The sequence below is a fragment of the Hemicordylus capensis genome, chromosome 6 (assembly GCF_027244095.1).
Source record: "Hemicordylus capensis ecotype Gifberg chromosome 6, rHemCap1.1.pri, whole genome shotgun sequence".
Lineage (NCBI taxonomy): Eukaryota > Metazoa > Chordata > Lepidosauria > Squamata > Cordylidae > Hemicordylus > Hemicordylus capensis.
This window is the reverse complement of record NC_069662.1, coordinates 136695294-136710214: the sequence shown is the minus strand read 5'-3', so window position 1 is coordinate 136710214 and position 14921 is coordinate 136695294. Positions and strand designations below refer to the sequence as shown.

The 14921-nt window shown below is 42.2% G+C and overlaps 1 protein-coding gene across 2 annotated transcripts in view; it reads left to right on the top strand.

The window, feature by feature from the left end:
- The window catches only part of RSU1 (Ras suppressor protein 1), a 107037-nt gene that overhangs the window by 75140 nt on the left and 16976 nt on the right, over positions 1-14921 (top strand). Inside the window, exon 9 of one of the 2 annotated variants that reach the window (XR_008310473.1) lies at positions 6558-6644. The exons of the other annotated variant lie outside the window; for it this stretch is intronic. The gene's annotated coding sequence lies outside the window, so the exon portion shown is untranslated. The remainder of the gene's footprint in view (positions 1-6557; positions 6645-14921) is intronic. 2 annotated transcript variants of the gene reach the window in all.

The window sequence follows — 14921 nt, the reverse complement described above, 5'->3', positions numbered from 1 at the left end:
ACATGCGTGGTACATTGGGGGATATCCCTGTGCGATGGGTGGTCTAGGCACCTGTCTCTGTGTCCACTCAAGCTGCAAGCATCCCGAGTGAGTGTACACGCTCGTGCCCTTAACCTTAGCTAAAGGCATTTAAACTCAGTTGAAAAGAAACTCAGTTGAAAGGCAGGGGTAGAAAGCTGGGTCAGGCCAACTTACCTTTCCCCCCAGACTATTCTTAATCGCTGGTGGGAAGCACGGATTGCAGTCCCACACAATCCACGCTGGTCCATGCAGCGCGGGTCTCTGGAGGCTGGGACGATGCATCCTGGCCTCCACGTATCCCATGATGCACTGTGCAATGAGCACAGTGCATTGGGGGATACCTGTGTGTGATGGGCACTCTAGGCACCTTTCTCTGTGTCCACTTGAGCTGCAAGCAGCCTGAGCAGGCACACATGCTCACGCCCTTAACCTCAGTTTAAGGCTGGGTTAGAAAGCTGGGTCAGGCTGGCAGGCAGCGCTGGGATCTGCACGGATCCTGGCGCTGCACATGAGCCGCCTAATCAAGGCTGGGTGGCCCTAGCCTGGGTTAAGCTGCTCTTGAGAACAGCCTTACTGTATGCTATTTTCAGAATACACTGAGGTAAAAGGCAGAGTGCTAGAAATAATAGTGACCAGAAATGTAACCCTGAAATTCTAGCTGTATTTTCATTTGCTTCCTACAATGAACTCCTACATTAGGGAATGGGAGGGCAGTTACATTTCTTTTCAGGATGTCACAATACACAGAAATGGTTCTTTACCTCCTCAGTTGTTCACATCACCTCAGCAATACCACTCAAGGCCAAACTCTATAGCCCGATTCAGACATTATGCTGAATGAGTACAGATGTCTGTATGCTCATACATCTGCTTGTGGGAATGACTGTTCATTTTAAAAGTGAACCTGGATACAGGCCCTTCAAATGCATGGTACAGATAGGAAATGTATTTCTGCACCTGCGTTCAGCATTACATGTGAATGTCTGTACCTGCGTACCCTGTACACTCATCATACGAGTGTTTGAGCATAATGTGTGAATTGGCCTCATGTTACGTTGGAGTTTTATGCTTGGAACTTTCAATGTAATTTTCTGGGGGTGGGGTTTGAGCCCTGTGGGGTTAACATGGGGGCTTGCAGGGGTACAGCAAGGTTGGAGTGGGCCCAGAGACAAGATTTTAAAATGGGGCCCCCGCTCACTGAAGGCTCAGCTCGTGAAGTAAAGAAATCTTAAATGAGGCTGAATAGTGGTAACAAAAAGCATAGTAATTTATATAAAACACCTATGTGCCACAATAGAACATCATCCTGAATTATTTTTTAAAAGGTCTTGTAAATTGTGGACGATGCAAGTCATTTAATGATACAAGAGAAAGACATGCTGTTCTGGTAGCTCCAGGTCTTAATACTCACATCCATTTTGGAGGATGAATACAACTGAAGGAAGCCCGGGCAGGTGCGTGGCTGGGGGAGTCAGTCATGTGACTTGCCTCTGCCCCCCCCCCAAGGCAGTAGGCCCCCAGACAACTGTCTCCCCGTGCCCTATTATAATTACACCCCTGGGGGCTTGATTTGGATTAGGGCCATGATGTGGGAAGGAAAGCCCCACTTTTTCTCCTTGTGCTTATTCCCCAATTTAAATCCAATCCTCTCTACTATTCGTCACAGAGAGGAAAGCTGAGGCAAATGTTTTGTGCAATAAGTTTCCCCCTATATATCAAACAACAACTTTTGTGAAGTTATTTACATTGGGGTCACAGAACAAGAGGGAAAGGGTTACTCTCCCACTTCCCGTGCATTGTGGCCCAAACCTAAATCAGGGCCACACACCCAGCAGCTTTTATGAGAAGAGAATTTACCTTTGTATTCCCAGTTGCAGAGCTCCAACCATGGACCATGTAATGTGTAGCTTGCTCCTGAGTGTTCGGGTGCCTACATTTTCAGACATACAGACAGACATCAGTCCAAGGGGACTTCAGACTAACTACTCTGTGGATCCCAGTTGCTGTTAAGACTTTTTTTTCACCTGAAAACAATCATATGAGCTGCAGCTAAGTATGTTCAGCTTTGTTAACTGGATTGTTTCCTGCTGATTTTGTTTGGAGTCATACCAGTGGTTGTCTCACTAATCGTGCGCCCGTGTGTGTGTGTGTCTGAGACAAGGCCACAAATAATTTATATTAAAAGCTCATAATTTTACTTTTTTACATCAGTGGCTGACATCCTGACTACCGAAGCATACATGCAAAGAGGGACTATGGGGGATGTGACTGGAGCTTGCACATAACTTTCCCACTTCCTTGACATGCACACTGTTGTGTAAGTGGTCCTTGCTCTGCCATTCTCTGGAAACTAACTGAAAGAGAGGAAACACATTTCAGACCTTCGGCGTATGCGTAGATGGACTGGGGGAGTTGCTCATGAGCTCCTCCACTTGCATCCCCACTGTCCCTCTTTACACATGCACTTCAGTGGTCAGGATGTCAGCCAGTCATGGTAAAAAGTAAATCAAAATTCTGAAACCTGGATAAATAACAGTCATGAAGCTACCAGTGTTCCCTCTAAGGTGTGTGCGCACTCACATGTTTTTTTCATGTCCACTCAGTTAATTTTAGATCCTGCTCAGGTTGAATCAGGAAGGCCCCCACTCTGAATGCACATGTGCACACATTGCTTTGAGACTGCTGCCCGGAACAAAACTCATTCTGCACACAGATGAAAAAAATTAGAAGACTGCTGCTATATAGGTTTCATTTTTTTTTTTTTGTAGGTTGCTGCTGCTTCTAGAGTCCTGCTTGCCACCAAAACCACCCCCACCCCCCTGGTCTTGTGAGAATTTCCACAATGTTTTGTTCACACCTTTTCAGTCTTCATATCTGTAAAGACTAGGAAATCATTTTATTTTGTTTTTGAAGCAAAATCGGGGATTCCTAAGATATTAAGAGGTTGTAGAATGTGTAAGGTCTGACGATCATCTCCCTTAGAGCTGAAGACACATAATTACCGAAGCAGTTGTGGATTTGGCCCACTGATCTCTAGTTTCTTTGGCGTTGACCTTAATGTAAACCATCAGCCCTTTAACTGCTTCTGCGTGTATATTATTTTTTCCTTACTCTCCCCCGCCCCCCTTCATTGAAGGCCCATTTCAAGAGCAACTTAGTTGGACAGCAATGAGGGAGGTTGCTTTCAGAAGGAGCTCTTCAGATGCTCCTTTGGGTGAGCAGACTTCCATATAACCATTTAGATTGCAAACATATGCTGTAATTACGGGTGTGCACAGAACCGGCTGGTTCGACTCGAATCCAGACCCGAACCAGTTCGGTCTGGCATCCCCTCGCACCCCCTCCCCTTTGATTCAGACAGGGGGGTTCGTGAACAATTAAAAATAAAATAAAATATTTTTAACTTACCCCCTTCAGGGGAGTTGTTGGAGGTGGTGGTGGGGGTCCGTGGAGGTTTCTTCTCCCCCCACCGGCCTTCCTTTATACTGCCACTGGCCATAAATGTATTTAAAATTTATTTTAAAAATTTTTTAAAAACAAATCTGCGCACCCCCCCCCCCCCGAACAGTCGGAGGTTGTTCGGTCCGGGGTCGGACCAAACGGGATGGTTCGGTTTGACCCCGAATGGTCGAACCAAACAGGTTCGACATCGAACACATTCGATGTCGAACCTGTTTGCACATCCCTAGCTGTAATTTATCTTCAGCAAAGAACCTTGACATGATTCTGTTTTCAGCAGCAAACTGCATGGTCTAAAAATAAAACTTCCAAGCCCTCTGCCTGATTTCTAACTAACTTCTGCATGTCATTTTCATTACTGCATCTCCTTACAGTCCCAGAATGGGATTTAGCTTAATGTTGGCTTTAAGTAGGAAAAAGGTATGCAAGGCTTAACAGTAATGAGTCTGAATATAAACTGGATTGAACAAATGGATGCAAAACAATATTGCCAAATGAACCTTCTTTTTATTTGGTATTTTATGGAAGATCTAATACACGTTTGGCAGTAGTTTTACCCTTAACACATGAATTTCTGACAGTTTCAATTCCTCAGACTTATTAATCAATGGAGTCGGCACCAGAGCAATCTTATAGGACTTACCAAGTCATCAAAAATGTATTATCAGATAAATCAAAGCAGCAACTAGCGTCTTAACAGGGAAACAAAGTGGCCTGTAAAGGATAGTTTAAGATTGTGTTTTAGTCAGTCATATATTGTATTTACTGTTGCCATCAAAACCTTTATTTATACTTTCTTGAACATGATCACGGTGACAAAACATGTTTAAACAGCAAGTTCTGTGTAACTCAGTCCAGTGGTTCTACTGCATAAGCAAAGATTTGGATGTCTTGGATGAACCGCCCTGATCCACTTTAGGAAGGGCAGAATATATATTTAATGAATAAATGAAAATAAAATGTGCCAATGGAGCTTCACAATCTTAGGGGTTTCACTGTTCGCTGTCAGGAACTATTGAGTGTAAAAATGTGATCATCTAGGCAGGTGATTGCTCAACACTTACTGGGGAAGCCCCTGATCACATAGAGCTCCATCTGTGTATACAGATTCCACCCAAAGCTTTGGAGCAGAGACTGAGGCTCTGCACATGCTCTCCCCACAGATGATCAGTCGTCAAGCCCTGGGTGGCTGAATTGGCCACCTACATGACTACTGGCTCCATCACAGAGCCGGTAGGGAATCAGGGGCCATCCAGTCCCCGGAAGTTCCCGAATGCCCTGTATGAGTGTGCGGGGCATTCTGGGGAGACCCCCTGAGGCCGAGAGGCTTGTGTTAGCCTCCCAGTCAGAGTTCTCCTCATGAGTAGCTGCGGAGCAGAGCCATGCCGCAGTGACTCACGATATAAAAACCGGGCTTGGCGCTCACTCCACTTTGCTTAGCCAAGGAGACAATTCATGCTTGCTATCACAAGACCAGATCTCCTCCCTGAATGCTGTGCTGTTTGGTGCATCTGTTGAACAATCCAGTAATTCAGTTCCATTCTATTCTGTCTTGGGAATAAGGGAAAATTTAGATATCAACAGGCAATGCCTTTTTACATTGTAGCATACAACTGTGAAATATATTAAGGAGAAATAAAAATGGGTATTACAAATAAATCTAACATATATAAATAAGCAGATATTCATGGATAAAAAAGTGGCAATCTAAATTAATCATAGGAAGAACTGATGCAAAATGCAGATATTGAAGAGCCAATATTTTCTATATTCACAGACATGGTTATTTAATTCTGGGAATGGGCATGTTGCAGGCGAGAATGCATTGCAGGTTTACCATTGACTAGCTATTTTATGTGACAGAATATCATCTTTGCATATTTATTAAAAATATTCATAACTGGTTGCTGCCTAGATGAACTGCTCAGTTCATGTCTCTTGATCCAATATATTATCTTGACCACTTTATCATTGTAATGGAAATCGTGTAAATTTTCAGCTGATCCATGGAAAACTTTCCAGTGGCATTTTCAGTGTCTCATAAAACACTTGCCAATTCCTTTTCTTTTCCTTTCCTTATTTTAAATATTCTAAGGACTTCTTTTTTAAAAAGTAAATTCATAGAATGATGTTAAATACTACTATAGGGAGTGCCATTCTTAGGAGTGACCATATTCTGTTCTAGAATGCAGAGGAGAGGAAAGTTCTGTGGTCCTTCCTCTGACTTTTGCAAACATGAGCTCTCCCTATGAAAATCTTCCTGTACAGAACAGGTTGCAGAAAATTCAGAAGTAAAAATTTGTCCCCAGACTATTCCTGCAGTAGTGCCCAATGCTGTATGTTATTGTGAACAGAATGAACTCTGTAAAATAAACCTCATGAAGTTTCAGTTGTTGTGAAGTCTGAGCTTACTTCCAGATTTAATGGTGTTCAGATAACAGATCATCATTTTCTGAATTGCCACTTTCCTGCAGATTTTGTAGGAATATGCACATATTCCAAAACTGTCTATGCCCCAGTCTGTTATTGCTTGGCTCAAAGCCCTCCCCCATATCTTATCACTCATCCTTCTGTCTCCATGTTCCTATTCCCATCCTGATTAGTATAGCATGAATTACTATATAAATACATGTTTTTTTGGTCCATGTTAAATGATCATTGAGAAATTGTTCACCCTAATTTTGTGTTTCTACAACAAAATCCTAGTCACAGTCTAAAGCTTCTTACTGTCAGAAATCATTTTTGTCTACTCCATTCTCTGTTATAAACTGACCGTGTACACATCCCCAGTCTTGAAGCAGAAATCATTTAGTAGCAATGAACTAAAATTAAACAGTAGCTGAGATAAATTAGGGTGGGGGGAGGCAGATAAAAAGCTGTCATTTGGAACAAAATCCTCCAACTTCTATTTGGAACACTGATTATCAAACCATGGTGTTGTAGACTAGATCAGGATCAATATTTGTGCCTGGAAGTCATACAATCTCTGGGAGGAGAAAGATTAATATGGTTACTTTTGACTCTGTGTTCTCAATCAGCTAAGTATGTGCACTTGTCATTCATATTTTGTTTTTCAGCTTGTTATACTGACAGAAAAGTCTCTGAGGACTGAAAGGCAACCAGTTCAGAGTTGAAGCTGTGTAACATTTACATATCTTTGCACTGTATGTGAGCCAAGACTTCGTATCTGAAAATTCTGTGTGTGCATTTGCTGGTGGTGTTTGTTACAGAAAAGATGCATGTGTGGGAGGCATTAAATAATAACTATATATCATGGCTTCTCACTATGGCCTAAGAAATTATAGAAATGCAGAAGGCATTAGCAGTCTAATTTGTTAATCAGGCCTGCATAGTAGTCTCTCAGTCGGAACTGGAAGAATTCTGGCTCCCAGAGAAATCCCAAAGTATTTGTCACCTGTGACAGAATGGAACCAATTTCCTTTGGCACTCTAGGTGCTTGAATACCCTTCAGAAACTGAGGAAGATAAGCCAAAGTGGAGTTTGGCTCCAGAAAGGAGTCCAGAAAGGAAGGTGGAGACACTGGTGAAGTAGAGAGTTTGGGTATTACTTATGTATTGACAGAATTTGAGGTTGTTCCTATGACCAACCCTACAGGGGTAGAAGAGAGCTACCCCAGGTAAGGCTGGTCATGTGCAGCGCCGAAATCACTCTTGATCTCAGCACTCCACCCCTGGGTAGCCCTGTTTTAAACCTGGACTACACTGAAGTAGGAGGATGCGTATGCACCTCCCATCTCGCTGCCTAGTTGTGTGGGCACGCAGGCTGTCAGTAGCTCTTCCTGGGCTGCCAGCAGCTATCTTGGCTGTAGAGGCGGGGGAAAGGAACAGCCGAGCGGCAGGGAAATATACCAGTGCACCGTGCTGGTCATGTGGTACATTGTGGAATATCTGTCAGCCCAGCTGTCATTCCCCAGCCTCCCGCTCAGCGTTAGTCACCTGGGCACACATGTGGCGGAGCCCTCTTTGGGCTCAGACCGTGTGGGGGAAGACAGGTAGGCTCTTCTCTCCTCCCTCCACTGCCCCACCAGCCCTCTGCAGCTGATCTGGTCATGAGAACGACCTTTTTGTATTCTAATGTCATTAACAAATGTGGTATGTTACGGACTTCGAATGTTGACTGGTTACACATACACATCCTTCCACCCTATACTCTGTGAAGAGTCACATTTACCCACCCACCCACCTCAAACTTTTTGAATTGCAGAAACCTTTGGTGACACAAACGATCACAGTGTTGAGATGCAAATTGTGGTGGTCAGGGGGCTAATTAAGCCAAGCCTATTATCCCGAACCTCAAATTGCACACATGCATGAGCCACCACATTATTAATGCTGTCAGGATTCCTACGTTGGCTCTGTTGCTCTTTTGTAGCATGGTTCAGAGGCATGTGTGCATGTTTTTAAACTTTTTGAATTTTCATTGTGTATTGATTGCTCTTTGTAGAACATTTTGAGAGTTTTTAGATGAAAAGGTAGCTTATACATTTAATTATAAATATAATATGATATTGTGCCCCTGGGCAAGGACAAGGGGTGGAACAAGGGCAAGTAGGCCAAGGCAAAGCCTGTTGGGTTAAGGATAGATCTGGAATAGGAACAGCTGACTTAAGCATGGCTGGCAGAACCACATTAAGTGCAGGAACTAGTTGGCATCCAAAACTGTCACTACCAAAGTGAAACTTGAGGATTGTCAAATGTCTCTCAGCTATGAATGTATGCTAATTACTTCTCTCGTTTTGTTTGATCACTAGCGTTGTAGCACCATGCTTTATTATCCCAATACCTTTGTCCTTTGTTTCAGAGCTGCAAATAAATTTGAAATATGGTCAATCCACAAAAGGTCTTGCTGAATTATTTTCTTGACAAGTTTAAAATACCAACCAATTTATTACCTTGTTTGTTAGGAAATGTAAGTTTAGTCTTTATAGATGAGAGAAATTCCTCTTAAGGTGAGCAAATTCAACGTCTGCTCGTCACTGCAAGGTTCACTTTCTTCGGTGATAACTTCCTCCATCTGTCAACTTTTTATCTGGTCCTCTGTCTGTCCCCTCCTTGTTCTCTTTCATGCTTTTGCTTCTCATTTAAATGACTGGATTTCACCCGTTTCATTAATCTCATATGTTACCAACTTTTCTCCTCTCTGTTGAAGAATATACAGTCTGTTTAGACAGTTATCTGCTGACACGTGCAATAACATTGGGGACAGAATGAGAGTGTTGAAATAGGGTTTGGGAATGTATGTAGAGGGGTGCTTCAGATTCTCATGTGACTATAGGATGCTCTAAGAACACGTTGGGACGTCCATCAATGATGTTGGAATGTCCCCAATATTATTGCATGCGCCAGGGGACAGTTATCCAAACTGGTCCTCAATAGTTTAGGTTGGATGTTGTGTAATACCAGCAATTGACAATGCAGGGATGAATTGTCATCTTTACTAAGCAGGGTCTGCCTTGGTTTGTGCTTGAATGAGAGATGCAATGTGAGCAATGTAAGATATTCCCCTTAGGGATGGGGATGCTCTGAGAAGAGCACCTGCCTGCTTGCATGCAGAAGGTTCCAAGTTTCCTCCCTGGCATCTCCAAGGTAGGCCTGAGAGAGGCTCCTGCCTGCAACCTTGGAAAAGCTGCTGCCAGTCTGTGTAGGCAATACTGAACTAGATGGACCAATGGTCTGTCTTGGTAGGAGTCAGCTTCCTATGTTCCTAATGTGCTTGTGCTAAACACCTGTGTTAGTTTTGTCCCAGTTACTAGCTGGGGAAAAGAAAAGGTAAAGTGTTCCATCGAGTCAGTGTCGACTCCTGGTGACCACAGAGCACTGTGGTTGTCTTTGATAGAATACAGGAGGGATTTACCATTGCTTCCTCCCGTGCAGTATGAGATGCTGCCTTTCAGCATCTTCCTATATCCCTGCTTCCTGATATGTTTCCCATAGTCTGGGAAACATATCAGCAGGGATTCGAAACGGTAACCTCTGGCATGGTAGTCATGCCATTTCCCCACTGCGCCATTATGTGGTAGCTTACTTGCTGGAGAACACACCGTGAAATTCTTGGATAATTACTAAAATAACCAAGTTAATTGAGTGTGAGCATATCCTAAATGCCCTCCTTGGTTTTTGAGAATGTAGCATTAATGCTCCTACCATCTGACGTAATGGTTCTAGTACATTTTAATCTGGAAACCATTTTTTTTTTAAATCAAGTTAAGAGGTTACGATACAGAGAGAACTGTTTTCTGTAGACATCCCCAGACACCAGTCCCCTGTTTGCCTTAAGTGTGGTGGGGCACACAACCAGGAGCATGAGGGGTTAGCCTAGCAGCTTTTCCCAAGGACATCCTGTGTTAACTTGCCACACACGAGTGGATCTTGTAGGAGAGCCAGCCTCAAGGCTCCAAATCCTCCACTGTTCCTGTGCCCATCAGAATCAGCTGGTTGAATCCGAGGTTGACCACAAGTGGGCTAAAATACCTTGCATGTCTGGGCTGCAGGGATCCAATGCCCTGCCTTGGTGCATCCAGCGCAGAATATTAGTGCTATCTGGATGCAGTAATGATTATGATGTGTGCCGGTAAACACTGTACATTAAATTCTCCCTAGGGCCAGAATATCCAACTGACTTCCATTCAGCATCACGTCTTCAAGAGAGGTGTTCCAGCAGGGGGCAAAATTCACCTCTGCTTTGGTGACATTGCAGGAGTATGCATTGTAGTAGATGTTAGGCTGTGCATGACTGGATTGGTAAAATTGGAGTGGTTCAAAGAGAATCCAACCAGTTCAGGTTAGACGTCTCTGACCCCTTTCTCAAAAATTTGGAGCTTTCTGGAACCCCCCCCCCCATCGCGTCTGCGGGGGTGGGGGGGGCATTTTCTGCCTGCCTGCACGAAAAACTTTTAGAACAGCTGATTTCCAGGTTTCTCCTGCAAATCGATGAGGTTAACTCACTTCCCCTTGGATTCTTTGTTACATCACTTCCCCTGTGACTCTCTAATGCTGTGTTACTTTCCTTCTGGGTTCCCAGTGAGTATCCACGGTTACTTTCCCCAGTTTCAGTACCGACCCTGACTTTTGGAGGGGTCTAAAGAACCCCAAACCTACATTTGCAGGGTCAGATTGGATCAAGTTGGACCTTGGATGCCAGCTTTTAGATCTGTGCACAGATCTAGTAGATATGAAGATTGTATTATCTACTAAAAAGGAATGTGTTGCCATCTTCGTGCAAGTTTTTATTTTATTTTTTATTCAACTCTTACACCTCTTTTCATTATGACTTGATGTTCGTAAAAGAAAAGTAGATGCATCACAGTGATAAGATTTACACTATGTCAACAGTTTTGTTGGTCACTTGAAAAGAGCCTGATTCTACCTTGGAAAAATAGAGTTATGTTAAAATAATGCCTTCCTTGCACACATACTTTATTTTTCTGTTACTTCTATTTATTTGAAAGTAACCTTCGTAAACTTTTAATGCTTGAATTAAGGTCCATAATATTTTATATTACTCGGTATGTCTAGAAAGAAGGGGTCCTTTTTATATTTGCAGTGCTTTATAAAATTGTTTGAAGAAGTATCTGAAGTCTGCTGTTACCTTGCCTGTGTATTTACATCTCCAAGCTTTTGGTTTATGAGCAGCAAAAGCAAACTGTCACTATTTGCTGTAAATTGAAGCTTTTAATAATTTTGTCTGTTCTACCACATTTGTCAGCTTTGAATATTCTGTCACTTGGAAATAAAAAATAGCAGCAAAACTCAGCAACAGTGACATAGAAAATTTATCTGCTCGTAGAAAGTATCAAATGCACACTTGAAGAATGAGCATTTACAGGCTCCCATCCCCACCAGATAATGTACATTTCTGTTGCTGACTCTATGAGTAAATTGTACACAGTTTTAGCCTGCATTTGTAGATGTACAAACATTGATGTAGCTGTATATTCCTTTAGAAATTTTATAATCACAATTTTCTGATATGGGAGAAGTCACACATTAGGAGGAGAGATTGAACTCTGTGCCTATAGTAAAGATCATAACTGATGACTAATGAAGTCTATAGGATCACATATCTTTGTAAGAATAGCTAATAGCGGGTCCAATAAATGAATCCCGTTTATCATGTGACATGCCTCACACAATCCTATTCACAGAAAGCCAGAAATTCACTGCCAAGGTGGTAATGCTTAAACGATTCTAACACTGTAATCCTATGCTCATTTGTGAATAAGTCTGATGAACTCATGGGACTTATTTCTGAACAAACATGCATAGGACTGGACTCCATGTGAATCTTACTTATTTATTATATTTATTTTATTGTTTGATTTATACACTGCCTTTCATTAAAATAATCCCAAGGTGGTTTACCATATCATTAAAATGCACAATGAAAATAATACACAATTAAAAATATGGGTTGGTTTGTTTTCTATTGGCTTGAGATAGCTTTGGGCCGAAATCCTTAGATGCATATCGGAAAGCAAGTCCCATTGAACTAGTGGGATTTGCTCCTGAGTAACAAAAGCTTAGGACTAGAATGTAAAGCTCTCTGTATGAACCACTGCACCAGTGGAGTGAAGGAAGTGCACAATTCTGCAAACTGCTGAGAATGATCCAGTCTGATGCTCAATAACGAACGTGTCTGTGTGAGTGTATTTAGTGGTAATGATTACAGTTATGAAGACGATATATAATGCCACTTCAAAAAATAAATAAATCTCAAAGCAGTTTACATAGCAAAAAGAATGGGAAGTTTGTTCCCTGCCCCAAAGGGGCTTACAGACTATAAACACACAGAAGGCACCCCCAGCAGCCACTGGGAGGGTTGATCTGTGAGACTGAATAGGGCTAGTTGCTACCCCCCACCCCCGCTAAATATAAGAGAACCACCACTTTAAAATATGTCTCTTTGCCCAGATCACAGGGAATTAACCCTTGTATTATAGACTGGGTGCTTTTGTACCATTCTGACTCTTCCATTGGGTGTGTTTGTGTGTGTGTAAAAATCTTGTTTTCAAGCATCTATAAATCAAGAAAAGACATAGATCTTTTATATATAAAAATACACACTTTCTCAACCCAACAGAGTTTTTAAATGCACAGAGCCCTAGTTCTTATTTATGTGAGTTTTGTATTTAAGCCCCAACAGGGCATTTTTATAAAGTTAGGGGAAATACTTTTATACTCTTGGTAACATTACTTGATTGATGTTGGTGATATTTTTGTGTGTGAGAGTGTTGAGGAAACTGCACTGCTATTCTAAGACTTCCTTGACAAAGATTGTGGAAGACCATAATTTATCTTGAAGCGGTGTTTTATGAAAACCTGGGCATGTAAATGTTAAAGTTAGATGTGGTTCTTTGCACCCTCAACCATGCACTCCTTTGTCCCCCTAGTTCTGATTTCCCAGGGACTATGGGAAACACCTATATCGGGCAGCAGCAATATAGGAAGGTGCTGAAAGGCATCATTTCATACTGCATGGGAGATGGCAATGGAAATCCCCTCCTGTATTCTACCAAGAAAACCACATCTCTCTATGGTCGCCAGGAGTTGACACCGACTCGATGGCACAATCGTTGCTTTTTTATTTAAACCTTCTTGAGTGCTGTCTCCACTGCAGTTCATCAGATCAGGGTTATAGTGAGGCTCTCTTTTTCTCTTGTTTTCTAGAGGCACACAGCTGCCTGGAGAGCAACAGCGATTCCTGTCCCTGTGGCGATTGGATCATAGGAATGGCTGTCTTTTTTTGTATTGCCTGGTTCTCTGGAATGTCCCTTTATGTAGCTGTGTAATTGTGGACACAGTCTCGTGGAGTGAATATGTATTAATTGGCCACTCACATACCAAATAGGCAACATCAACCCATGATTTCTGCATGGGTGTTTCCCCCTCGACCAGTTCATTCTTAAGGGTTCATTGAAAGACTGAAAAAATCCACCTTTTTGCTACTACATAACCACTTTGATCGTGAGGATAAGATTTCCTAAGTGTGTTTAGGAGCAATTAACCTATTGCACAAGATCTTCAATGTATGCCATTGCTGTTTTTAATTTAGCTAAAGCCTACTTTTTGAGATGCCCCTCGTTTCCCATTCACATCACTGTTTTATTTTGTTAAAGCAGTAGGTTAAAATGCTGTTGCCTTTTGCCTGGCTTAAGTGGTTTGAATGAAAGGTTTCCCCCATAATATGGTATTAGATTTTCATCTGAAGGCTGTAAATATTTTTCAGATCTGTTTCAGATATCCATGCATCTAGCTGAAATGTTCACTTTAGTTGAAGCATATCCATCATCCTTAAGAGTATCTAATATCCTCCATTTTCTATTCAGTGGGATGATATCTTATTATCCTTTCAGTGAGTCATATTTTATGTGTGCAGCTGACATTGTCCAGATGTATCTCCTTTAGTTTAGAAAGTTGGGTATTACGGGACATACAATTCCCCAAATTTAAGATTATATGGCATAAGATTAAGCACAGTGGGATACTGGATCATCCTTTACTGTGAGTACTATTGTTAGTTACCATTTAAAGGGTGGGGTTTTTTTCCAATTAAAGAGGGGCGTGAGTGTGTGTTCAGGCGCATTTTACAGATGAAAGCATCCCAAATGCTAATTGAGGCGCAAGTGGGCTTGTGAACAACTTAACCGATTTGAACCAAATTTGATGCAGCTGTATGGGCACATAAGGACACCTCAATGCCATAGTTTGTGAGGATGTCATGTACCCCAATCCAAGATGGTGGAATCGTGAAATTGTGCCTCAGATGTTCATGTGGCCGCCATCTTGAATTGGAGTGGATTACATCATCACACCCCACACCATTTGGGCATGAACTTCTGAGGCGAAAGTGGGCTAACTTGTGGACCAACTGGTTTGAATCAAATAAGGTATAGTTGTAGTGAGTGACACACAAGGACACCTCAGTGGTAGTTTGTGATGATGTCATCCACCCAGATTTAAGATGGCAGAACCATAAACTTTTGAAGCGCAAGTGAACTAATTTGTGAACCGCTTAACCAATTTGAACCAAATTTGCTACAGCTGTAGCGACACATGAGACACCTCAACAGTGAAGATTGTGATGCCATCCACCCCAATTCAAGATGGCGGACATGTAAACTTTTGAGACACAAGTGCACTAACTTGTGGACAGTCTTAACGACTACCAATTTGAACCAAATTTGCTGCAGCTGAATGGACACATAGGGATGCCCCAATGATGTAGTTTGTGATGTCACCCACCCCGATCCAAGATGGTGGATGCATAAACTTTTGAGGAGCAAAGACACTAACTTGAGTACTGTCTAACCGATTTGAACCAAATTTGGAACAGCTGTAGTGAGTGACACACAGGGACAACTCAATGGTGCAGTTTGTAATGATGACATCCACCTCTGTCCAAGATTGTGTACACATGAACTT